The following is a 25,721-nucleotide window of genomic DNA, read 5'->3' as shown; positions in this document are numbered from 1 at the left end:
AGCATTCAGATTTGGAAAAAGCAATAACCTGTTAAAGGGCTATCTGTGCTAGATCTGACTGTTGATCACCCTTTTAAATTTAAACAACAGCATATTATGATAGGCTGAGAAAGCAGGGGTTGTTCAGTCTGGAGAACAGAAGGCTCTGGGGAGACCTTATTGCTGCCTTGCAGTACTTAGATGAGGCTTTGAAAAAAGAGGGAGAGTGACTTTTTACACAGGCAGATAGCAATAGCACAATGGGGAATGGTTTTAAACTAAAAGAGAAGAGATTTAGATTAGATGTTAGGAAGAAATTCTGTTGTGATGGCGGCAAGACACTGGAACAGGTTGCCCAGAGAAGCAGTGGATGTCCCATCAAGGCCACACTGGATGGGGCTTTGAGCATCAGGAATGATACTTAAGGAGCTTTCCAACCCAAATCATTCTACAATTCGATGATCACTATTACTGGAAATGGCAATGTAAAACTTAAAATATTAAAATATTCCCACCAGTCTTTAAAGATCACAATTATATTTTTGAAATTCATCTTAGTCTTAGAATTTGACTCTACATATCCACCTCCTGCTGCAAATTCACCCCTGAAATCAAATCTGTCAGTGGCATGGAGTTTAATTTGATCTTGTGACTTTCTCTGGTACTTACTACTAAGCTAACCCATTACATTCTGGACAACATATTAAGCTGTGACATAACAGCAGGGTCACAGAGACATGAGTAAGAAGCAATATGAGAGCCCATAAGCACCCTGATCCTTCCCTGCTGCCTGTGCTCTTAGTTACTCATATTCTGCAAGGGCAGACAGATGATATGGATTTCTGCTCAGAAGCCTGAATCACGGTGCAATAATCAGAAGCCAAAGGTCAGCTTTAGTCCATCATAGAGGTGACGGTTAAGAAATCACCAAGAAAACTCTGACCCAGAGGGTTAGGGTGGAAAAGAGAGGTACACTTGGTTTTCAACTACAAGTGGCTCAGCAGGTTGCACGTACAAACCTTTGGCAGCTCATAAAAAGCAGTCATCTACACACACGCCTACTCGTCCCTGTGGTGCAGACTTTCAGACAAGAGGTAGTGCTTCTCTACAGTACAAATGATAGGTGTGGAGATACACACAGCAATGCATGCTAGCAGAGTGTACCAACACTGATACCTACATGCTTAAACATCATCCTCACCAGGAGACACGGGATCTCCTGCCTGCCCACACTGTTTCCTCCAGGAGAGGATGTGCTGCTGTGCCAGATTGCAGTGCCTTTGACAGCAGCATCACCTACTGAAGGGTGAAGGATGGCAACTATCCTGGAGTGGGGAAATGCACGTTAGGCAAGCATCTTCCTTCCTCCTTCTTGCTGCCCAGGAGGCGAGAGTGAGGAGGAGGCAGAAGGACCATGGATCCACCAAACCAAAGTGGTCTCTACAGACCTGGCCTTGGACAGGGTAACAGGAAACCTGCATATTCAGAAAACTATCCATTTGGCTAAATCCTATGAAAATAATCAACAGCAGGAGAGAGAACTTAAGGAGTCCGAGGTCTTTATGGTTCAGACCCATCCATGGTACAGTTACACTCAGACGGAAAGGCTGAGAGACAACAGCATGGTACCACCATACAGATGAAGCTTTACAGCCACTCCACCCTTCTGACTATGAAGGAGATGGATAGGTCTGAGCGATAGAAAATGAACTCTACTTCTTTGCTGGTTTGGAGAGAAGAGTTCACTTTCTTCACAGTAGCTAGGATGGGGCTGTTTTGGATTTGTGCTGAAAACAGGTCTTTTCTATGTCTTGTATCACTTCATCTGCCAGTGGGCTGAGGAGAGGCACAAAAGGTTGTAAGGGCACACATCTGGGACAGGCATAAGTGACCACAGGCATATCCCACAGCATATGGCACCTTGGTCAGCAAGTAAAACTGGGGGAAGAAGTAAGGAAGGGGGTAGATTCACAGGGATGGTCTTTGTCCTCCCAAGTAACCCTTATGTGTGATGGAGCCCTGCCTTTCTGGGGATGGCCAAACACCTGCCTGCCCACTGAAAGTGGTGAATTAATTGTTCTGCTTTGCTTGCACACACGGCTTTCGCATTTCCTATTAAACTGTCTTTATCTCAACCCATCAGTTTTCTCATTTTTACCCTTCTGATTCTCTCCCAAGTCTCACTGAGGGGAGAGAAAGAGAACAGTTGGGTGATGCTTAGTTGCTGGCTAGGGCTTAAACATGACAACATTACAAGGGGAACACCATTCAATTTCCACAAATAAGAAAGAGAGGAGGAAGCTGTGTCCTCAGAATCTACAGCAGGAAAGGGTTTGGGCAAAAACAGACTATTAACTCCAACAGAAGTCATACAGAGGGCTCTTTCCACCAACTTCTATGTTGGATGCCTGTCCAGGAACAGACAGCACTCATGCAGGTTCTTCTCTCCTACAGTCATGTATTTCAGACTCTTCTTTGAACAACAAAGAGTAGTGATCTCATAGAGGTCACCACAATGCATCTTCCAGGTGCAAAGCCAAACCTACTGGAGTCTCAGAGACTATAGATCTCAAGTTTTGATTCCTGATTTCAGAGCAAGGATACTCAGATCTGTATCTAGAATAGCCAGAAATGTAGGGCTGTTGCTGTGGACCAGCATGTGACAATACTGGGCATTCACTGCAGTGAAGCAACCAGCGCTTCTGTGGCACTGGACAAAGCAACTGCTGGAAATCTGGCCAGGCACTCAGGGACAGACTTGAGAACACTCTTTGGAGCATTTGGCACCTGGAAGTCTGAGAAAAAGACCTCTTAAGAAGCTTCTTGTTAGCTTCTTCCTCATGGACATTTTTGGTTCTCATAACTGTAAAATTAGTCTTTTCTATAAAGATGCTGATGACACAGCTAGCAAAATCCTTCCTTGAACATGGTCAGGGAAAACTAAAGAAAGGCAAGAAAAGACATTTCTGTGGGCTGCTTTGGTTCTCTTTGCTTCTCCCACAGCACAGGACCTGGAGCGAGCTGCCCCACATCCCACTTCCCCAAGCTCCAGCCGATGAGACCTGCTATGCAGGAGCAAACCAGAAGCAGCCTCAGAAGACTGCCCAAACCAGCTCTCCCCCACAGCATCACCCAGGACCTTCAAGCTCTCCTTCAGAGGGGAGCTGCTTTTCAGCTCTTGCCCACAGTCCCTGCCCGAGCTGTGCTGCAGGTGTGTCTGTCATGGCTGTGCCTGGCTGCATATATCCTGCCAACACCGTTCAGACTCTGACCCACTCACCATCCCTGTCCCATCACCACAGACCTCTTCTCCTGCACATCCCAGCTTTTCCATCACCAGGCTGTGCTCAACCAGTGCAGCTGCTCTTTACCACTGACACCACATACCTCTAAGCCCTCTGGCTCCAGGCACATGCAGGCAGCTTGTTCTGGCTTCTGGGCACCAGAAAGCAGGACACTAAAGCACATACAGACACATGTGCTTTCTGCTGCATTCTCCCACATGCCCTGCCAGATGACCACCTGCAGTGGTGAGGGAGTCCTTGCACCTTAGGCTTGATATACTCATCCCCTATTTCCAAAGGTGATGTCCAGTCGGGGAGTGGGAGAGTGTCTAACAGGTCAGTAAGGTATCCAAAGGTGCCTTAAAGAAAACAGGAAACTTATAAAACAGAACTGTGTGGAATATCAGTTGTATTGCACATCATTGCACTTACTGCTACTTGCTCACACCTAGGTAAACAAAGAAGCCAAGAGTGCGCAGCCATTTCATTTTATTAATTAAAGTGACTGGCATTTATACAGCACCAAAGCACTTTGCAAATCTTAATTATGCTTCACAGCAGCTCTGTAAGGTGAAACGTGTTCCCATTTACAAACAGCAAAAACAAGACATAGTGAACTAAGAGACTTACCAGTGCACTCAGGAGCTCAGTGGAAAAATTAGGACAGAATTCTAGATCCCAGTGCTTCCCAATCACATTCCCTAGCTACTGCTCTGTGTGCTACCCCACAGCTCTAACCTTGATCAGATACTACCACAGGGACCTCTAAGATCAAGCAGCTACATGTGGGTGTGAGTAACATTGGCACAGAAAGCTGAAATGCTCTGTTCTGCCTAAGAGATGCCTCAGGAATCTATAAAACATTTTTTATTTTTCATATATTGAAACAGGTGGAGAATATACAGCCAAGGCTTCAGAATGCCTCCAAAGTTCATTTCATACCACCCAAGGCCACTGATTTTTATTGCACTCACATTGGAGAAGACTAATACTGGGCGTCTAGGCACAGAGTTATTCCTACTGAGAAACATCCCCAGCAGCCAGAGGAGAAGAAGGCAGATCCAGCCTGGTCTCCCCAGCCTGTCTGCCCTGTCCCCAGGAGAGCTCCCACACGTGCTCCCCGTGGTCACGCCAGCACAAGGGTGGCACCAGACCTGGGGAGGCTGTTGGCAGTGACCCTGCCCAGCCATCAGGATTGAGGAACAGACAGCAAGGGGGTGGCTGAGGGGCAGAGGGGAAACGGGGAAGGCCACTGCTTGACAGCATCAGGGACAGAGTCTGATTTGTGGGGAGGAGGAGGAGGAGGAGAGGGGAACGAGCAGCTTGAGACTCCACAGCCGTGGCAGGGATCTGCTCCCATCTCTCTTCGGGTGGGACCTTGCTCTGCAAGAGCACTGCTCTGGAAGCGAGTGCCTGCCTGAGGGAAACAAGCCTGACAGATATTTTGCACAAATAATTGAATTATTTTTAGATGCTCAACACATCCACTTGCAAGACATCTAGCCACACAGAGATGAACAGATCTCACAGCCCCTTGCTAATCCACTGAAACAGCTAATCTCCTTAACCCTTGTAGCTCATGAATAGTGGCAGGCACATGATTTCCCTAGAAAAGGCACTGCACCTTGTTACTTCTGCCCCAGACACTGGGCCCAAACAAAAGAGATCTGCACAAAAAAAAAAAGATGGGCTTTTTTTTTTTTAAGCTTTATTTTACCAGGAGAAAGGTGCATCCAGATAGAATGCCAGCAGAAAGGGACCAGGACAATATCAGTGGGGAAGTGCCCTACAGCAGACAGACCTGTCCTCTCTTCCTTCATTCCCTTCTTTGCTGTTTCTTGCAGCTTGACATATGCACAGGCATGATTCATCCCTGCCAAAGTGAAACAGGGTCATCAGCAACCATCCCAAAAGCATGATAGCTGGGTCAAGGGAGAAGAGGTTATATAGCCCCAAGCTTAAAAGTCAAAGGCCTGGTTTGGTTGAGCATGGAAAAGAAACCCCTGGAGTCACCTTCTATTTTTCTTCAACTTTTCATTACTTTCACTAGAACAATCTGAAGCATCTTATTTTGAAAGGCAGCTCAGCCTCAGTGCTCTGTGGATAGCATTGTGCTCAGTTCTGCCCTCACACCTCACAAGACCAAGAGTAGAGTCTGATCCCCATAGGCTGTATCATCACCTTTTGGTCTACAATGCATGCTGTAAACAGCAGGTCTGTAAAATCTTATCAGCTGAAGTAAACCTGTGAGATAAACAGCATACAGAAAAAAGATCCCTAAATACATGCATATACACATTCAGACAAGGCTCAGGGGAGCCAAGGGCTGTATCTCCAGATTTGTTTTCTCCACACAGCCAGGTCATAAAGATAATACCCTGAGATATTTCAGTGCTGCTCAGGAAATATCCCAACAAATATGAGATCGCTTGTATTTCAACTATATCAGCAAATCTGCAAAATTCATGGAATCGGGATAAAAAGGCTCACACGAAATATTCACAGTGGCAAGCAGATATTTCTGCACCCAGGAGAGATGCAGGAACTGCCCAGTCACGCATGCTGGTATGGCTATATCAGTTCTGCTTGCTGCTAACTGCTCTGAAGAAACTCTCAACAGCTACAAGACAGAGAGGGGTGCTGTTCTAAAGCCAAGGCTGCATAACACTGTGACATAATACTTACCTGGATGAATTTCCAGCACAGTTAGGATGCAGAGGCAAGGGGCTGGGGAGAGTGGTATTTCTGCATCTCACGAAATTTACCTAATGGAGCCACAAAGGGTAATGATTTCTTTTAACAGCATGCTCCAACTTGAGCATATCCCTGCTCTGCTGCTGGGAGAACCTGTGATGGGTTCGGTCAACCAGCTCTGCAGTGTCCCAGCAAAACTAGTAATGAGTGTTGCACTGTGTGTATTAGTGCAGAGGAAAAGGCCTGGCCCTTCCCAAGATCTGGCCACAGCACTGCAATCCTGCTTTATCAACCAACATCCACCAAAAAGTCCCAAAGTTATCAGAGTCCAAGCTCAGCCCAAGGTGCACTGAAAGGAATGCTGAAGTTAGCCCGAAGTTCTGCAGACACAGCACAAGTCCCATCATTGGCAGTGGGTTTGCAGCAACAAATCTAATTTACAGACCACTTTTACAAATTCAGCAATATTTTCAACATAATTACAGCAGTACAAGACTCATTGTTCAGGTCTTAGAAGATCTTTAGGCATCCTAGTATCCATTTATATCTCCTGTTATCTCTGCTGCTGTGCAAACCACTATTTATGGAGAGCCTATGGGCCAACAAGTGGTTTTGCCTACTCTGGAAACATAAACCTGCAAAAAAAACCCTGAGATGCTGTAGCAACAAATTAAACTATTACCTCTGGAATGATTACACCATTTTTTCCTAGACTGAAAAAAAATTTAAAAAGCCACCACTACAAGAAAGTGGTGGGTGGGGTTTCTTTCAAAAGCTTTTCAATTAGCTATTCAAAGAATCACCAAAGTGAAGAATAGTCAACTGAACAGCAGAATTTCCATGAGTTTGCAGAAGAGCACAGCAAAGCTGCGTTCTGTCCTTCCCGTCACAGTTTTGTAACCAAGAAGATTTTGTTTTGTTAGGAGTGTCACAGCAGTACCTCCCACCAGTAACAAAGTCAAAATTAATGTTAAATTAGCATTAGTATTTAAAGTAAGTTATTCTATTCCATGCCTCAGTGTTTATGAGGAGATCAGGATAATCTCTCTGAGGATTTCCAGTTAGCTTCCCTGCCAGGGCATCTGCTAGATGACAACTGATACTCACCAGTATTTGATCTTGTTCAATACTACCCCATCAGGAACATGGCTGAGATGCATGGCTTCTTCAAACAAGTCCTTGCCTCAGACTTCTGAGTGGGGAACATAGTGGATTACAGGTAAAAAATTACAAATTTTTGAGCAAAGAAAGGCCCTCTTTACTGCTTGTCCTATCCAGCAGCCTGCTTGGGGTATTCCAATGGGAATCCTGCTTTCCCATCTGACAGCACACCCTGTCTTTCCTTTCCTCTCCTCTCCTCTCTCTCCCGTTCCTCCCACGCTATGTGACAAAAGCAAAGTCTCCCCCTGCACTGCCCTGCTCCCTGTACAGGGCTGCTTCTTCCCACAGCTCCCACTGACCAGGGCACCTCTCACACTTTCTGACCTTGCCCACAGCCAAAAGAAATTGAAATTTAGAAGAAGCAACTCAAAGGGAGAGCAACCAGTGATGCTGTCTGCAGCTCACTGCTGCTCTGGCCTTGATGCACAGCTGAGATCACTGGGGACCAACAAGCTGGATGGATGTTTCTAGCCAGAAACCCTGCCTCTTCCATAGCCACATCTCCCCTGTGAGACCCCCATGTTTCCCACTGGACATATTGCCCCCTGCAATGTACGTGCCACTGCAGCAAGGGGAAATAGTGCCAGCACACATCAGCCATTCTAAAAAAATACTCTGAGGGTTGCCTGGCAAAGGGACAAACAGTCCCAGGCAAAACTGATGACTGGCTGCAACCATGCAAACACCCATTTAGTAAAACTGCTCAGCAGGATTTCTAAAATCAAACCTCCAGTGCATATCAGGTCCCCTCAGAGGGTGTCCCAAAGACAACCTCACATCCTCTCCACCCCAGTCCTGTTAGCATCCTATAGACACCATGCATGCTTGGCCTCTTTCCAGGAAGGACTTCTGCCAGTGTCAACTGAAGACCCCCTGCCTGGGACAGATGGATCCTACATCTCCAGGCACCAGAGTGGGGCACCACGTGTCCCCTGTAAAAAACTCCAACATGTCAAGTCATCAGGGTTAAACAGCACCAGGCTAGCAAAGAGTAAAAGCCAGAGAGGATATTGCAAAGGCAATATGAGATGGAACAGAGCTCAGCTTTAATATATTGGAGGGCAAAGGCCTCAGGGGGGCTTTTGCTGATAATCTTAATAGGATCAGCCTACAGGATTCATTCCCATAGAAAGGTCAGTGTCTGTGTGTCAGCTAGCAAACGGGCTGGATGCCCTCCCTGCACCAGGCTGTCCCCTCTCATCCTTGGGTAGCTCCCTGACCTGCTCCTTCTCAGCAGCACTCAAGCTGTTGTTCCCAGGCTCCTGCCTTTGTCTGCTCCACAGCCTGGCTGGACACCCAGATCTTGCCTTCACACTGCCCAGCCTACCAGCTGGCCCTAGGATGGGTCACAAGCGAAATTTCCTTCATTGCAATGGCTGTTAAACAAGATTCAACAAAGAAGCTGCACTCATGCTTCTTTCTTTCTTTCTCATATTCAGCCTTATTTTGCTTCATGGAAATAAGCCTGCAGAGATAATTTCATTTATGCTGCTCACTACTACCAACTCCAATAATGTGTTTCCTCATTTGCATCACCAAGGGATGTAAATTTGCCCCAAAGAGCCCATGATCCACCCACAACACTCTCCCCTGAGTCAGACAGAAGAGGAGCAGAGGGAAGAAAATAATGGCCGGGACAAGCTAGAGAAACAGGGGAAAATCCACGAGGAGAAAAATCGTGAAGAAAGGAAGCAGGAATAATCTTCAATGCTGCCTTATGGATTCTTCAAGTAAAACTGAAAAATAATGTACTTCAAAAATGCCCCCTGAACTGGGCAGACCTCTAGCCACTGCATTTTGCCCTCGGATGCTTGCTGCATTCACAGTGAAACATTAACAAAAGCATAGAGAAGTGGCCTATGGAGCTGGGATGCTGGAGTGTCACAGCTCATCACAGGGTGGAGAAAAAAACACCCCCGAGCTCTGACAGCTCAGCTCTGCATGTCACATCAGTGTCCATTGAGGAAAGCAGGCACAGGAGATGTCTCAGAACAAAAAACACTCTACACGACAAAAGCCATGTCTATGGAAGAGGAAGGAGCTCAAGGGTCCAGTGGAGGTATGGCTGAATGAAGAGGAATGAAAGGTTTGATTTCAAACTACCTAGAAAATTAAAGTTAAAAAGACCATGTCTAGATGTATAGCTTCTTACCAAGGACTAAAATTTCTTTTCCATCATGTTTTCCATAGTGTTGATAGCTGAAGTATCATGCATTATATTTGTGTTGTCGTTAACACCCTTCCAGGAGGTGAGGAAGCACACAGATTTGGAGCAGCAGGCTCAGGTCAATGAGTACATCTGAATGGTAACATGAAATTTTTGTGACCCAATCCTGACTTCCTGAGGGAGAAGAGGGAACCCTCTGGGCTCAAGATCACATAGAGCTTGCTCCTGGCTAGGAGGCACTAAGGTGGATGGGATCAGCATTCCTCTTTTGCACAAACAGCTGAAAGTGGATCAACCCAAAACACAGAAATATATGGTCCAAGCAGGATCTGTTGAGGGAATGAATGGCAGAAAAGCTGGGATAATTATCCACCATTTGCAGTTTGGGGATCAAATAGTTACAGATCCATTAAAGCATCTCTACATGCAGTTCCTGATCTGACTGGGGCCATCATGACCTCATGACATGACTCACACAACACTGTCTCCTCTGGACTTCAGGCACAGACCATGTGAGAACCCACCTTGAGAACTGAGACAAGAATGTTTTCAGGACAGTTTCCAGGGCCTGGGTAATTTAGGGCACTGCCAGCAGATCTGCAGGATTTTAATCTTGAAGTGGCTGGTTCCTACACAGTCTCCCTAGGAAGGCAGATTAATAGCAACCTGGGGTTCATCTCACATAAAATAAACAACTGTGACATCCCAGAAAAAAGAGCAAACTTCAAACCCGCTGAGTGTATCAAAGATATGCAGTTAAAAATAACTAATGCTAGAAATGCTGTGTAAAGCAAGCATTTCACGAAAATACAAGAGTTACATTTTAGAAGATAATCATGGAAGCAATCTTGTATATACAGCCACAGTGAAGTTTTGTGCAGCTCCTTATGTCTCAGAGGGGTGGGAACAACTCTGAGTTCTCTGCCTGGTATTTGCTGTTCAGGCAGTCTCCTAGAAGCACCTCCCGAGATCTTCAAAAAGGCAGAAAGTAAAGGCATCCCAGGCAATCCCTCTACCTCTTCATCTGCAGTTGTCACCAACAGCTGTGCCTGCTTTTCCAAGAGCAAAAGCCAGCTGGAATTCCTTACTTCCCAGAGAGTGCTAGACAGATCCTGTCCTTACCCTACCTCCCATAACAGAATAGCAGACGTCTGTCACATCAAGCAAGTGACCTGTTTGATCCACCTCAACATCCTGGCAGTGCCCAGCTCCAACTGGTTTGGGCATGGTGCCTGCGGCACACCAACCTGTATCAGAGGTCTCTAAACAGTCTTTGCTTTCTCCTGGTCCCAGCAAGCATTCAGTTACTGTCTGAAAGCTTGAGGACTCCTTTCATCCTGATTTGTACAACTGGTGATGCTATTCTTATTCAGAGAAATGTCTAATTCATAGCAACATTGTTCACAAATGGGAGCAAAAAGCCTTGTGCACTGGAGGAAGAGCTCTTACCAAATACAGGTTGTAGCAGAGCTCGTGCTGTCTCTTCCTGCTGCAGCCCCATCTGTCACAGCTTTGCTACCCTGACAGCATTGTCAGACAGACCATATCCACCTATTCCCTCCTCCCTATCCTTTTTCACTAGTCCTTTTTCGTGGGCTACCTCCAGTCCTCAAGCACAGACCAGGTCCACCAGATCCACAGCCCAATCTAAGATGTTTGGTTTGAGAAAGAAATATCTTCTCCCTACCTCCTCTCCCCGAGGCCCCACTGCTCTCTTCAGTCTCTTTCCAGTTGCCTCAGTGGCTCTTCAACTGACTGCTTACTGGTGTTGTACAGTACTAAATTCAGATTTGGCAACAAAAGGCTCCTCCAAGAAATACCCAGTGCCACCACCTCACTCAGGTGACCACAGGAGACAACAAGAGACTCTTGCTCCTTTCTTAGTAAGATTTTGGCAGCTCTTGGCAGCGGAGAGGATTTTTGGAACAGATCAGTCATATCTGCTGCTCCAGCTATTCTTCCTGCACACAACTTTTTGGGGATGGAGGATGTGGCTAAGGGATGGCATCCCTGTCTGAATTCTCAGAAGGCCTACACATCTAAGTCCAAGCTGTGTCAGTAGCTCAGCTAATTCAGAGGTGAGAATTCAGCTGTCTTCTCTAAGCTTTGTCTTCTCCAAAACCTTCAAGGACATGAACATGGACAAGCAAGGGTGAGACATAACGAAAGGAAAAGTAGTAGGAGGTGGCAACAATGACGGATGAGACCCAGGAGAATTTAGGGATTTGCCTTGTGCTGTTCACTGAAGGAACATTTGTCCAGGCCTATGTTACACTGGGAGGAAAGACACAGAAAAAGAAGATAGGTGATGCTGGCCTGGCCTCACAGACACTCACCTCCAAGGAGCAGTGCTGGCATGGGAACAAACTCCTTTGATTCCATGAGCTGTGGGCTCAGGCATGAACCTGTCTGACCTGAATGGACAAGATCCCACAGCAAGGGGAGGCACTAGGAAGGGATGGACTCTGCCAACCGCCGTGAGCAGGGCTGAGGGATGCAGCAGCATTACCCCTGCGTGGGAAGACACCAACAGCTCTGCAAACACAGAGGGCACCACAGTGCCTCCCATCCCCCTGCCATTTGCAGCTTGGGAGAAGCTCATTCTGAATGTGCAAATCTCACCCTGAGGTCTCCTGGGTCTGTAAGGGGACCAGTGCCAAGACAGTACATGTGACAGCAATGGAGGGCACATCCTGTCTGATAACCTCCCACTTGTCCTCTGTCCAGGGAAAAGCATACCTCTCTCCTTGCTTCATCTTCAAACTAAGGCTTGCAAGGAGCACTGTGTCACCTCATACACACCAGGAGGCTTCTTAATTAGCCAAATGACCTTCAAAAAATAGGATCAAGATGTCTGCCCCAATACAGTAGAATATTTAAAATATTATCTAGGTATGAAAAAGGATATTTTTAGAATGCAGAGTGTTGATAACACAGGAATGTCTTCATTACTTCCAAGCAGAGCTTGCAGAGCATCAAGGCCTTTTCTCCTTCTCACCCCACCCGGATTGAGGTTTATAAAAATAGATGGGACTCCAGCAGCTTCATAATAGATTATGGATTATAAAGTATGACAAACAGCCACCTTCTCACAGGCAAGGTGTGAAGTGAATAGCCCCTAGGCTCAATGGTTTGTGCTTGGCAGCCAGTGCAACCCAGCAGAGGCAGGAAAGCAGATATCCTGGAGGGCATTGAAAGAGGAAGAGGAGGAATTACAGTGGCACAAAGCTGAGAGGGAGTGATGAGAGCAGGAGGAGCAGCCACAGCAGGTATGCCTTCAGCCTCATCAAACAAGGCAAGTTTTGCTGACTACAGAACTAATTACAGAAACAGATGAGACCCACTTTTAATTGCCAAGGACAGGAGACAAAAAATAAGGGTTGGAAAGAATGATCGACCAGCATGAGCTGGAAGGACCTACAGAAGGTGGCAGAGATAGACATGGACCAGCTATCCTGGGACTAAATCCATCTCTCCATGCTACCTAGAACTTAAAAGGCCTCCGCTGGAGTACAGATCCAGTCGAGGGTGCTGTACTTCCAGAGAAACATGGACCAAGTCCATGGAAAAACAAGGAGAACAACTGGATGGCAAGAGGAGCTGGTTTACTTGAAGAAAGGTTAAGGGAACTGGGATTACCATACAGAGGAGGAAAACAGGAGAGGAAGTGCAACTTTCAGGCATAGCACTCAAAGATGTGAAAGACTTATTCAGGAAGAAATAAAGAAAGAAAGGATCTGGCAAAAATGTATTTTCCAGGTCCCTGATGGAGAGAATGAACAATAAGAGGCTGGATTTGGAGCAAGGCCAACTTAGCTCAAAATCAGAAACCTCTTTCTAATGTGTTAGGATAGTGAATTTCTTAGAGGGTATTGTACATGCCTCTGCACCAAAGATTTTCAAGAACAGACTGGGAAAATATCTGTCAGAAAATACAAAGGGGCAAGTGGCTCTGTCCTAAGCCGAGATGATGTTGCACCTTTTTTTAGTTGGCTGTTTTATGACCATGCTTCTCAGCTGAGCAACCAGCAGTCATTGTGCTTAACTGGGACGGCAAAGGAGGGATACCCTTCTCCTCAGAGGGATCATCCCCTGAGTTCCGTAAACTGTTGGCCATCCTTGTAACACTCCACAAACTGAGCTGCTTCATCCAGAGGGATTTCACCAAGAGCTGTCTCCTTGCCTATCAACTCCCTCCGTAAGACAGGCACTGCATTGACTGCCATTTCTGGGAAGGAGGCTGGCAGCAGGGAAGCCAGAATTCTCTTCCAAGTTAAAGCAGGCATTAATGGTGACTGTTGATGGCAAACTACAAGAGAAGAGTAGTGGCATTTTCTATTAATACCAGAGCAAACAAAGGATGAGCAACAAGGCTAATTTGAGAGCTGGCTAGCTGGGAGACAAAAAACCCTTTTGCTTACCCAGTTTGACCTCAGAATGCCAGAGAACTACACTGCATGCACTGTGGTAGAGATGCTATCAATCACCTGCCCTGCCAAGACATTTGGCCCCACTGTTCAGGTGAGACAGACTATGAATTAAGGATGTGAGAATTGGTTTTACAGAGTTAAGATTTTTGTAGCATCACCGGTTTTAGAAACATCATTACGAATATGGCATTTTTTAAACTTTCCCCGTTTCTTTTCATGTTCTCTTGCCAACAAAATGACAGATCCTGGCTAGAAATTCAGTCAGTGTGCTGAAATTTAATTTGAAAAGATAGTCTTGCTTCAAGCTGAATTGCTATAAGAAGTATCCAAATTTCACAAGAAAGACAGGAACATCCCTTCTAGGTGTGGAGCCTGCATACAGGCTTCTTAGTCCAGCATTTATCTGTAGGGGAGAAGAAATGAGAGCAGCATAGGGAGGACACAGACCTCTGTATGCATCTTCTCTGCCCAGGGATGAAGATGCCAGAGTGCAAGGATGCTTCCTAATGGGTGCAGAGCCACGTTCTGAAGAGTTCTGTAGGGTGGTAATTAAAGGACATAAAGCCAGAAGGATGAGCTACAAGCCACATCAATACCTTTCATGCCATGACTTAAAAAAGCTGGGTTTTCTAGCTTTACAGTCCCTTTGCTAGAGTAACATTTTGCCTCTAATGCTCATTTGACTGACATCAGAGGAAGAAGTGATTGTCATTGCTAGAGGGCCACAACCACTTCTGTCATCACCCTGAGCTGTGATTCTTCTGTCTTTAAAAGAGAGCAGCAAAGAGATCACAGAAGGAGAGATGGAAATTCTCATCTAACCTGCTGGACTTACTGAGGGTGGTGTGGGTGGAAAATGACATCCATTGAGAAATCCAAATAAGGATCTCTTACAGGCAGGCCTTTCTATTACTTGTCTGACCTGGACTGCAGACTAGAGGTTTTGTGATTTACCAGCAACCAAGGACATCACTCTAGCCCTACCCAAACAGCAGAATGTTGCTAGCTGTAGGAATCTCTGGACCTGCAGGGACCTGGTTGACACAGTTCTAATGGGCCATAGCAAAAATGAGAGATGAGACACTGTCATTCTTCCCAGCCTAGAGGAATCCAGGTGACACACATCCTCCGTTCTGTCCTTATCAAATCTGAGAAAGCATCTCTGAAATAAAATCAGAGGAGTATGTAATTATGTATGCATGTGCTAAGCTAAGAAGTGCAAGTGTTACACTGCAGCCTCATGTATAAACCTGACGAAGTGGGAAGATCCGCACAGAGAACCCAGCTAGATTTAGCTTAATAGCTTCTTCTCAAAAAAGCTATTCATGATTATTTAAAATACTAGTTACAATGTTTTGGTGGGTATTAAATACTTATTTACTACAGAATAGTTTTCTCTCTGCAGCCTGCTGGGAAGGATTGTTGACACTTACACACGGAGCTCACATCCATGTGATGACCCCGAGGGTTGACTGCATTAATGCTTTCTGAAAATATATCCAGGGCCTTGGCTCCAGGCATGGTGCAGGAGGAGAGGCAGGGTGCAGACCTACACATAACTCAACATTCCCTATCTCCCATCCCTCCAACTGCCCAGCCTGGATCCTGCCATGCTCTCAGAGTGACAGCCTGCATCCTTTCAGGACACACAACCACTAATGCTGCTAACTTTGCTCCAGCCAAAACAGTCCCCTCTTCATGTTGCAAGAAGTGCTGGTGCCTAAAGGCAGGAATCTCACGGGGGAAATTTGGAAGACCCCCTCAGTAGTGCTGGCAGACACCTCCTCAAGGCAACACAAATTTTACCAGTGCCAGTCCTTCACACTGCTTTTGAGAAATACATAGAAAAAAATTAACAGGAAAAAAGGTCAGTAATCCTAAAAACAAAGATACCTGGGCTTTGGGGCTATGGGTTTTAGAAAAAAATATAATTGGCTAATATGACACAGCTAGCTGCTAACCTTCTGGAAGCCAGGTGACCAAGTATTCCATCAGTTCCAGTCAGGATACTTCAGGGTAGGGGCTTTTTGATCAGATTTGTATCGCACCCAGACTGCTGAAGATCTGCAAAGACACACTGACTTGAGCCCTGGAGAAGTGGATGACCTGTCTCACCCAGCTGCACCACAGCTGTGAGCCCAGCTCCATCTTGAAGCTGAGCTCTGTCTGCTGGTGGGAACTGTGGAGCAGCAGTGATCCCATGGGGACTGGGCTGGATCCCCATCGGGGACTCAGAGCTCAGCTCATCGATGCCAGACCATCTCCCACTTCAGATTTACTGCTACTTCTGGCAGTCAATAAAAGCTTGCAATGCACTAGGCAGGAAACCTCCCCTCTTCAACCCTCCCACCCTTCCAGCTAGAGAAATCTGGGAAGATTTATTACTGCAATAAAAACAAAAGAGACAGAAAGCTCTGGGGGAGTCTCCAAGGCAGGCAGCGCTTCATTAAAGCCCAAGCAGGCTCTTGGGGGGGATGCTGATCTCTGGGAGAGACCACACCAAACGGCAGTAAGCAATTCATCCGCTGGAAAGGGAAATGTCAACCCACGCTCATGTGATACCCCAGCAGAAGGCTAAGAGAGATAATTCAAACAGAAGGGAATATTGGGCTCTGGCTTTTCAAGTCCCTGAGTGGAAGAGAAACCAGATGGAAAGGGAGATGCTCATGCAGGGGAGCCAAGAAGCAGCCACACGAGAGCAATCCCATCCTCCTACTCCCATCACTGCATCTCAGGCTCAGACCATGGTGACAACCATTACTCTGGTCCCAAAACTTCACACACTCCTACCAAGGCATTGCACCCATGGCATGGCACTGTCTGCTCTCCTGGTGCAGGGTGGCTTGGAGGGTCTGAATTGTTCCCACATCACCATGTGCCTTGCACTACTACAGAGAGATATCTGAAGCAGATCCTCTGCAGGAGCCTTTTCCTCACCCCTGCTCCTACAAACTGTAGTCCCTCCTTCCCAGCTCCCAGGTTTCCTTGCTAAGGCCTCCAGACACACAGAGCATGAGATCGTGTCTCCCTGGATTGTGGCAGGCAACATGCAGGGCTTGCAACTCATTGCCTTCCTTCACACAACCCCTACAGGTCCACATGCTCCCACACACAAACCTACACACTGGCAGTCTGAAATTCCCTGGAAAACACTCCCCACACATCTCCATCACCCTCAACACCCAGACTGACTCCTCATAGCCAGTCTGGCACCCATCAACCTTCTCCCTGGACAGATGTCATGCATGGTGTAATGTCACATCAAGCACTGTGCTTTTACATCTAAGAAGGGAGAGAGAAACCGTTTAGGCCTGAGAAGAAGGAAAGAGAAAATGTATTCCTTCAGGAGGAAGAAGGGAAAGCAGCGTAGCAGAGAAAAGCCCTTGTGGTCCTAGACTATTCTTCCCCTCTGCAGAGCTTTATGGTTTAACTTCACAAAACTGCCTTTCTGCCTTAGTTTCCTCTGCAAAACAGGATGCAAGATCTGTAAGGAATGCTAGAAGGTGCCACTGAAGAGCAAAGTTGCTGCTCTTATGGAGGCTCCAAGGCAGATTCCTTCCCTTCCTTCAGATCTTCCTATCCGCAGCAGGGTCTCTGCACTGTTGCCTCCTGACCCAGGGCAGGTAGCTCCACAGTGGGGCATCACACTGGGACTGGGATAATTCAAGAATCCTTTTACTTTTTGAGATTTTCACATTTACAGAAACAGATGTTCCCTGAGGTTAACCCCTCTTAACTCAAGCCTGGATTTCCACACAGTAAGGCAACATACAAGTCTTGGTTAAAAGCTCTTCTGCACCCCAAATCCTGTCTCAGGTGCAAATATGCATTCAAATCTGCATTTTCTGGCAACACAGAAAATGCAGACCAACATGTACACCCTGAAGAACTCTAGATGAAATGAATCTAAGAGTACACACTAAGGTTGCGCTGATCAGCCACCCCATCCCATCTCAAGGATCTCAAGATACAAAAGCAACTTCATTCCAGGAGCACTGCATTTCAAGAGAACAAGAGGGAACAGGCAATACCTTGGAAAGTCCATCACAGTAATACCCTAACCTGTTCCAACACTGATGTACTTGGTACTGTTAACTAGACAAAAGCAACAACCAAAAAGCAAAGAATAAATAAAGGAGAAGGTGATTTTCAGTCCTCATTTTCAATAAGTAAGTGCTCTTAAAGCTTTCTATGCTCTCTAGCTCTAGTTGGCTAGTTCTTTCCTCCATGCAAAACTCTTCAGTTCACCTTTAAAAGAAAGAGATGGATGACTTAAGAGTCCAGCATTCCAAAAGCAAATCTCCAGTCCCCACACAATCGGCAATAATTCAGCACAGCTATGCTGCCACCAGTAATTCTTCTCATCTTCCCAGTGCACCTTTTCTGTCACACTCTGGCAGGGGGAAATGGATGGTAGATGCTCCCTGCTATGTCAGGTTTCAGGGTGGCAAAGATAGGAAATGGGTGACCTTGCAAACACTGCCAGCAAGTCACAGGCGTCAGGCTCAGAGGTGACTGGTGGTCTCCTTTGTAACTGCGTGGCTTTGCTAATTTGATGCTTTAAATAGAGAGTGTTAGAGGGGGACACGTTAAGCTACCCAGTGCATTGTTAGTGTTAGAGGGACTCCCTAATTTTTTTTGTTGTTGCTGCTGTTGCTGGTATTTATTTGTATGTTTGGGTTTCCCCCTGCAATGGCTCCCATATGAAACAAGACTGAATGAATTGTCAAAAGATTTCCATTTTTATTTATTTACTTTTAACTGTCTCTTCTGCAAATCCAGCCTAGGATCTGAGAGTCAGACATGACCTTGTCTGCTTCCCCTGGTAATAAAGACCTTGTAATTAAAGGGGAAAGCTTGGTGCTGACAGACAAGCCAGAAGCCATCGCAGTCTGTTTTTCCACAGCTGTCCTGTTTGTGGTGGACCGGGAATAGTTTACCCATGCTGCCTGCACAAACAGAAGCAATTCACACAGAGAAAATCAGGCCTTGGAAAACTTCAAAGCTGAGAAATTGGTAAAAGAAGGGAACAGATATTAATTTTTTAAGTCTGGTATCCATCATGTTGCCTGTTTCCATTTGTGCAGCACAGCTCAGGAAGCACACCACAGCATGCAGTCAACATCATGCCAACCATTCTGCCACAGGCAGGGAGCCTGTGTCCAGTGGGAAAAGCCTACTGCCACAGCATAAGTACAGCTATCAAGCCTGGAGGAGCCAGTGTACCATTCCCCAGCAGTTTCCCAGCATCTCATGGCGAAGGGGCAGATCTCAGGAACCATTCTTTCTCCAGCAGGCTGGAGCAGAGCACCTCTCTACCACAAGGGAATTAATACCAAACCTTTCAGGATCTTTCCGAAGGCTTCAGGTTGCCACCCTGCCGCCATTCAACCCAATGTCAGGTGAATAGTTTTCTCCCCATTACCACTAAAAGATGCTAAGCTAAGCTAACGTGCAGTTCAAGGAACTTACTTGAAAATCTTATTAGTTACTCAGAAAGAAGAGATGCTTAGTCTAGTGAGGGCCATGACACTGAAGATGCGCTGTCTGACATTAATTTAGTTCTGCATTCCCCTGACTGCAGTCCATGCCACTGGATAGATGTAAGGACTTAACCCTACACAGAGCTCTGCTGGAGCCAGGGTCCTGCCATACCAGCACCCAGTGCAGGACAGATGCCTTTAGCTTTATCCCAACCCATGGGTCTTCTGAGTCAGTTCCAGTCTTCCTCAAAATCACTCTGATGGTTCTTACATGTCCGCTCTTAGGGCAGAGATGTGCAGTCCTAGGTGTCCCTGAACAGAGCAGAGAAGGAAGCAGTGACCAGGGACAAGACACTTCCCATGATATTGCAGCATTAGAAAATGTAATGGCTGCTACACTACCTCCATTTTCCATGTGGGGGAACTGAGGCACAGAGCAGTAATGCAGCTTGCCCACAGCTGCACAGCGAATCACAGGCAGGTCCAGGAGACCACAGTTTCCCCCATCTCATGTTACACAGCAGTTGTTGAAAAAGGGACAGACAGACCTAAAGTAGCAACAGGCATTTTAGCAACAGATTGAAACAGACTTTCCTGCTTGCAGCTGCCTTAGCTGCCCTGCAAGTGCTCCCAGCTCCCCAAGTCTGGTCAGTCAAACCACTACTGCAGCCTTTAAGTTAATTGCAAACCTTATTCTTGGGCTGGACTGGATACACCCCTTTACCATTCTGCTGCAAGGACTTACTAGTAAGTGAGAAGAGATTCTTCCTCAACTACTCCCCTTAGAGGTGTATCATATAAGACTATTAAACATGGCCAGAATGAGAAAAGATGCTCAGCTGCATCACCACTGGGAAAAAATCCCAATAGAAATTATGTCTAATCTAATCCTAGTCTACTCAGTTATGGTAAATGAAGCCATAATAAAGGTGATTTCTTTTTGGCAGCAAGGGAGGGGTGTTGGGAGTACAGTGAAAGAGACCTGGGTCAGCCTGAAATCCAAAATTCAAGCTGTGCTTGTGCTGGCTGCTCCACAGCCAGCACTGTCATGCAGCTCCACTGTTGCCAGAGCTTGGGGGTGTGCCCCAGCATAATGGAACAGTCCTAGACAGCAGTTCCAAGTGGTCTTTACTGCTTTCTTTAAGAAATCGGGACCTACCACAGCCTGTCTTCTATCCCCATCTTCTATGTTAAGCATGAGGAGATACACATGCTTCCAATACCATGTAAGAAAAATATAATCTAGCAACACTGGGAAGGCCTCATCTATCTGGGGGATGCTCGGGAAAATTAAGCTGAATTAATTAGGAGTGGGAAGTTAAGGCATTAGAAAGCCTTGTGTTGATGCTCATGCTCTGAAGTAACATGACCTCAGTTCAGTTTAACTTAATCTTCTTGTAAAGGCAATTAAGCTAGAGTAAGGTCCTGGGAATGAGCTCACCCACACAAGGAGTTAACAGACTTTAACTAATGTCTGCAGACAAAGCCTCAGTCAATAAAACTAGAACTGATTCAGCCTGATTTTGACAGACTTGAGTCTGACCATGCTCATGGTACAGCCACCAATCCAGACACCAGAACCATCACACTGCGGTTTCGTTCCTTTTCAAAATTTTCCACCATTTCTGGTCATATCACCATCTCTACAGAGCTACCACATGCTTCCTGAAGAGCAGCTTCACCATAGCCTGTGCTCTACCACTCCAAATACACAGCTGGTACCAACACAGCTAGAGGGTGTTTAAATAGCTATTAACCACTGCAGTGATGCTCTACCCCACCAGCTCTGGTCAGCACAGAATGTTTCTAAATGCCAGCCTATTGCTATCATTTGAATGTTATTTTATTATTTTGTAGTGACAGGATAAGCACTTGTTTCTTGATTGCAACAGTAAATCAAGAGAAAGATGTCTGTACTCAACCATTTGGAAAAAAAAAATCTCCATTTAAAGGCATGATTTGGTTTTGCCATGAAAAAAGAAGCTTGAGCCTGTGGCCTTAGCACAGCAGTGTTCTGGCACACCTAAGTACATCAACCAAATTAAGGGGCAATATCAAGCAGAACACTGTGATGGCAGAATTATTTTTTTTGTCCCATGGCATGAGAGTTGCTTTCCCAAAAGCAATTCTTACTCTACACACACAGTGCAGACATCAACAATGCAGCCACGTCTCATTATTTAAATCCCATGAAGCCATAATCTATCAGTCAGTGCAATACTGCTCAGTACAGCGCATCTCTGTGTTCTACAGAACAAACTTCCCAGAGTCCCTCATGAGAAAAGAGCTTAGTACACTCCTCTTACACAACATACAAGAAATTAAATATAACAGCACATAATGAGAGAACTGCTGCAGGCTTATTTAGGCCACCAAAGTTTTGCAGCTAAAATAGCTCTGAAGTTAACTGTTTCACCCTCCACAGTGAAGTGCTAATGGACAGTGAATGGTATAATACACAGCCATTGACTTGGAAGGGAATTTTTGCCTAAAAGGCTTCGAGCAGTGGCTTTCAGCCTGCCATTTTGATGGCAGACTGTGGACTGCTCCTGAGGGATTCACAAAAGGTTACAGGAAAAAACAAGATTGCTGTACTCTATAAGACAAAGTCAGATGTTTCTAAAGGGGCTCATATATTCCCCAGAATATTTTGAAGGCAGCAAAAATTGAGAAAGGCTGACAACCCCTATATGAGGGACAAACTCCTTATTTTATTTTGCCTGGTTTACACCAGTGTAACTCTCTTAATGTGAAGGGAGCCTGTTTTGATGTACACACATTGGCTCGGTAAAAAATTAAGAGAGAATTAGGCACAGGTCAATTCAGCTGCACATAGCAGAATCAGGATAATTAGTGAGAGTACAGCAGATTGCAAAAATCCAGCAAGATGTTTCAGATATAAACCTCTGCACGTAGAAGACACAGAATACATTTCATTACCAGATAAACAGTTTATAATTGTGCCATTAAATATAATTTTATAATGACACACACTGGGGGTAGTATTAATGTTCTGCTTGGCATTATTGATTTCTAGGACTTACTAAAGCAAATGGGATACTCTCTTAACTAGATTTTTTTTAAACCGCCCCTCTTGAGTTTAAATCGAGACTGAGCAAGACAAAGGGTACTCCTTTCCATCCCAGGGAATGCTTTCACACAAAAGCACCTTTCACTGGACATACTACATCCTCATCCTGGACAGCTGCACTCAGGAGGCCATTGGACTGCAGATCTCCTTAGCAAGCCTCCTGCCCCAGCTCCCACTTCAGGCAGCCTGCCAAGGTGGGTCACTGGGGCACAGCTTAGCCATGCTCAGCTCCATGCAGTTTACTACAGAACAAAAGTCATGCTAACAGTGCAGAGGCAGACTGAGGAGAAGCAAAGCAGGAGTGGCTGCAGCAACACAGTGTGTTCATGAACCTCTGTGTCAGAAATAAGCTGTGTCCAAAGTCTGTGTTTCACACTGAACTAAGTTATGATCCCTGCGTGATTCCAGAAGTGCCATCCAATGTCCATCCTGCTTACATGTACAGAACATTAAAAACCATTGATCTGGGCCTGGCAATGTCCCTGTTTGCAGCGGTCCTGTGTCAGGGTGCAGCGCTCCATGGTCTGTATGAATAATAGCAATGGCATGAGGTACCTTGGCCCTGTCCAGCATCAAGTCTAATTCAGGAATGAGCAGAAGGGAATGAGATGGTTTCCCCCTGGTATTTTGGTTCACAGTCATCAGGAGCTAGGGACCACCTGTGGCCCAGTCTGTATCCACCACAGGGTGTTGAACACACAGGGCTCTGTGACAGACTGTCCTTTGTAAAACCTTAAAGCACGCTTATTGGAGGTGACATCACCATTATGTAGGATGTTCCCCACCTTTTCTAATATTTGCATTTCTTGCCAATCCAGACTTCTTTCTCCAAGCACATTTAAAAACATATGAAGCAGAGGTGCACTTGGAGGTAAAACACACCTGGGTTGAGAAATAGAGGTAAAAAGAAATAGAGGTAAAAGATGGATATAGACGCATACATAGAGAAAAAGCAAGAGGAAAAGGATTATGAAACTTCACCTGGCTTCTATTAAGCAAAATGGAGGCTTGGTCCTATTCCCAACAGCAAAAGTCCCCTATTGTTTAATGAAGAATCAGTATTCAAGCAATAATCACAGTCAGCCCCATTGTACAATATCCAGTTGTTCTGCATCCTCTCAGGGCATGTTTGATGAATTCAGTCAATACTCCTAACCTTAGGCTGAAGCGTGGGTGGCTCTGTCACTGGATGGCACAGCTTACACAGGCACGATGCCAAAAAGTACTAATTTCAAGACTGATCCCTTAAAGCATTGGTCTGGTAGTACAACATACTGCAGTGCCATGCCAGAGCATGCCCCCTGGGATTTGCAGGCTGCAATTAGCAGGTGAATGTGCCACCTTCCCTGGGGCTGATGAAAGCACCTCAGTCCCTATTGATTGCCAATCAATAGCCACTTCCCCTATCTCCTTCTCAGTTTCTGCAGTAGCAAGTGTTAGTAATCAAATAAGAGTGGCAGGCTGATAAGATCCTGTTATCAGTGAACCAGCAAAATGGGATTCTAGATCTAATCTCTTACATCACATTTTCAACACAAATCACTGAGATTTAACCCTCTCAATAACAAGTGTGTAACCACAGCTGCTTGAGAGAAAATTCCCCAATCTTCATCCAGGTCAAGAAAGCCAATGGAAAAGCCAAATTCCTGCTCTGACTGAAATCCAGGGAGAATAGGAACAACTGAAGAAAAAAACCCTAATAGTAGGAATTACTGCATTTTCTCATGGCTTCCTATTGTGCTTCCAAGTCACCACAAGGAGCAAAAGCGCTATGCAGCCAAAAGAATATCAACTGCCCTTTTATTCCATTTTTCACAAAGAAACACTTCTAAAAACTGAGATTCTGAAAGAATATTTCACAGACTGGTCTTCTGGGCCTGTGAAATTTCCATACCCTTTCAGCTAGGAAAATAAAGTCCTTCTACTCTATAGGGGACTTAAATATTTCAGTTCCTACTTGCACTCCAGTCCTGGCAGACCTTGGTTAAAATCTTGTGTAAATAGCCCAATTTCATGGCTATTTACTGACATGTCCTCATGGCACACAGCCATCTAGAGACACCTGGACTGCCTGAGAAAGGAAGCTTTAAATAAGCTGTCATGACTGCATGGTTTGTGCTCTTCCAACTGATCAAGTCCAAATGACATGGAAGTAACTTGCCAACAAAACAGCAAATAACAGCAAAGAGACGGTTAATGCAACTCCCTCCACCCACTCTAACTGTAGGAGTCTTTCTACTACATTTGAGATGCTTGAGCTCAGGCCCTCAGAGAACTACTCTATTTAAAATTGAATGTTAACAGGAAAAAAAATATCTACCAGACATCAGGGTTCAAAGACAGCCAGGCTGGCTGTTGTGTACTTCACATGAAATACATATTATCTGAGATACTAAGAAGATGGTGCTTCTTCCCTCCTTGTCTTTAGCCCTTTTTTCATCTATTATTTCTGGAAAGCTTCTCCTGCTTTTTATCCCTTTCTGCCAAATCTGCTACTCCACCAGTGTCTGGAAGAGAAACTCGCTCTGGGGTTGCCACTACTGGTCTCCACCCAGTACCACACAGGACGTAGACCAGGGGAACTTATTTCTGCCCCACAATTTCAATGTGTGATAGACACTCAAAATTTAGACCTGGAAGTCAAAGCAACAGATCACCTGGAGAGGACTGCATGCCCTCAGCTAGTTCCAGCAGCCAACAATGGCTTTGTACAGCTGGGCAGATGGAAAATGAATACTGCATGGTGAGTACATAATACATGTATCATGCAAAGGGACATTATCCAACACTTCCCAGAGGTTCAGCAAGACGTACACTTGCCAAACTGGGATAGAAGCTCTACTGCAGAGCTGTGCTCTCCCCAGCTCTGCTACATGCCTAGTAATCAGCACTTCAGCTGGTCAGCATTGAAGAGCACTCACCTACTTCAGATGGGAGAAAAATCACAAAATAGGCATTGGGTGGGAAATTCAAGCTTACCAGCTTTGCCTGAACATTCCCTAGACAAGGGGAGAAGGTGGGCAGCCCAGGGAGACCTTCCCTTGACATGCCAATGAGGGCCAGAGCTGCTTCCATCTTTTACAGGGAATAAACCTCTGCCACTGCCTGCAAAATCCCAAGTCAGCAGCAGCGACAACTCTGGCTAATATTTAGGACATACTGTGCTGCTGACTGACGTCCACAGGGACCACCAGAGTCTCACGGAGCTCACCCCAGGCACCAACTGCCATTGAGACAGGAACGCCAGGGAGGCACATAACTGTGTGTGAGCCTAACTTCTCGGAGTCAGTTACAGAAGGACTCTTGGAAATTTGTAGCTGAACACCAGCACTGCATAGGTGTCTGGCACTGTGGTTTCTTCCCTGTGTTGCTGGTATTGATCCTTATATAGTTCACTGATTGCTGGTTAATTATATGTTGCTGATAAATCAA

At 45.7% G+C, this 25,721-nt stretch overlaps 1 protein-coding gene across 3 annotated transcripts in view; it reads right to left on the bottom strand.

The window, feature by feature from the left end:
- Nucleotides 1-25,721, bottom strand: part of SLC8A3 (solute carrier family 8 member A3) — a 112,707-nt gene that overhangs the window by 49,952 nt on the left and 37,034 nt on the right. The gene's annotated exons all lie outside the window — the stretch shown is intronic.

This window comes from Camarhynchus parvulus, chromosome 5, assembly GCF_901933205.1.
Source record: "Camarhynchus parvulus chromosome 5, STF_HiC, whole genome shotgun sequence".
NCBI lineage: Eukaryota > Metazoa > Chordata > Aves > Passeriformes > Thraupidae > Camarhynchus > Camarhynchus parvulus.
This window is presented reverse-complemented; position numbering and strand designations above follow the sequence as displayed.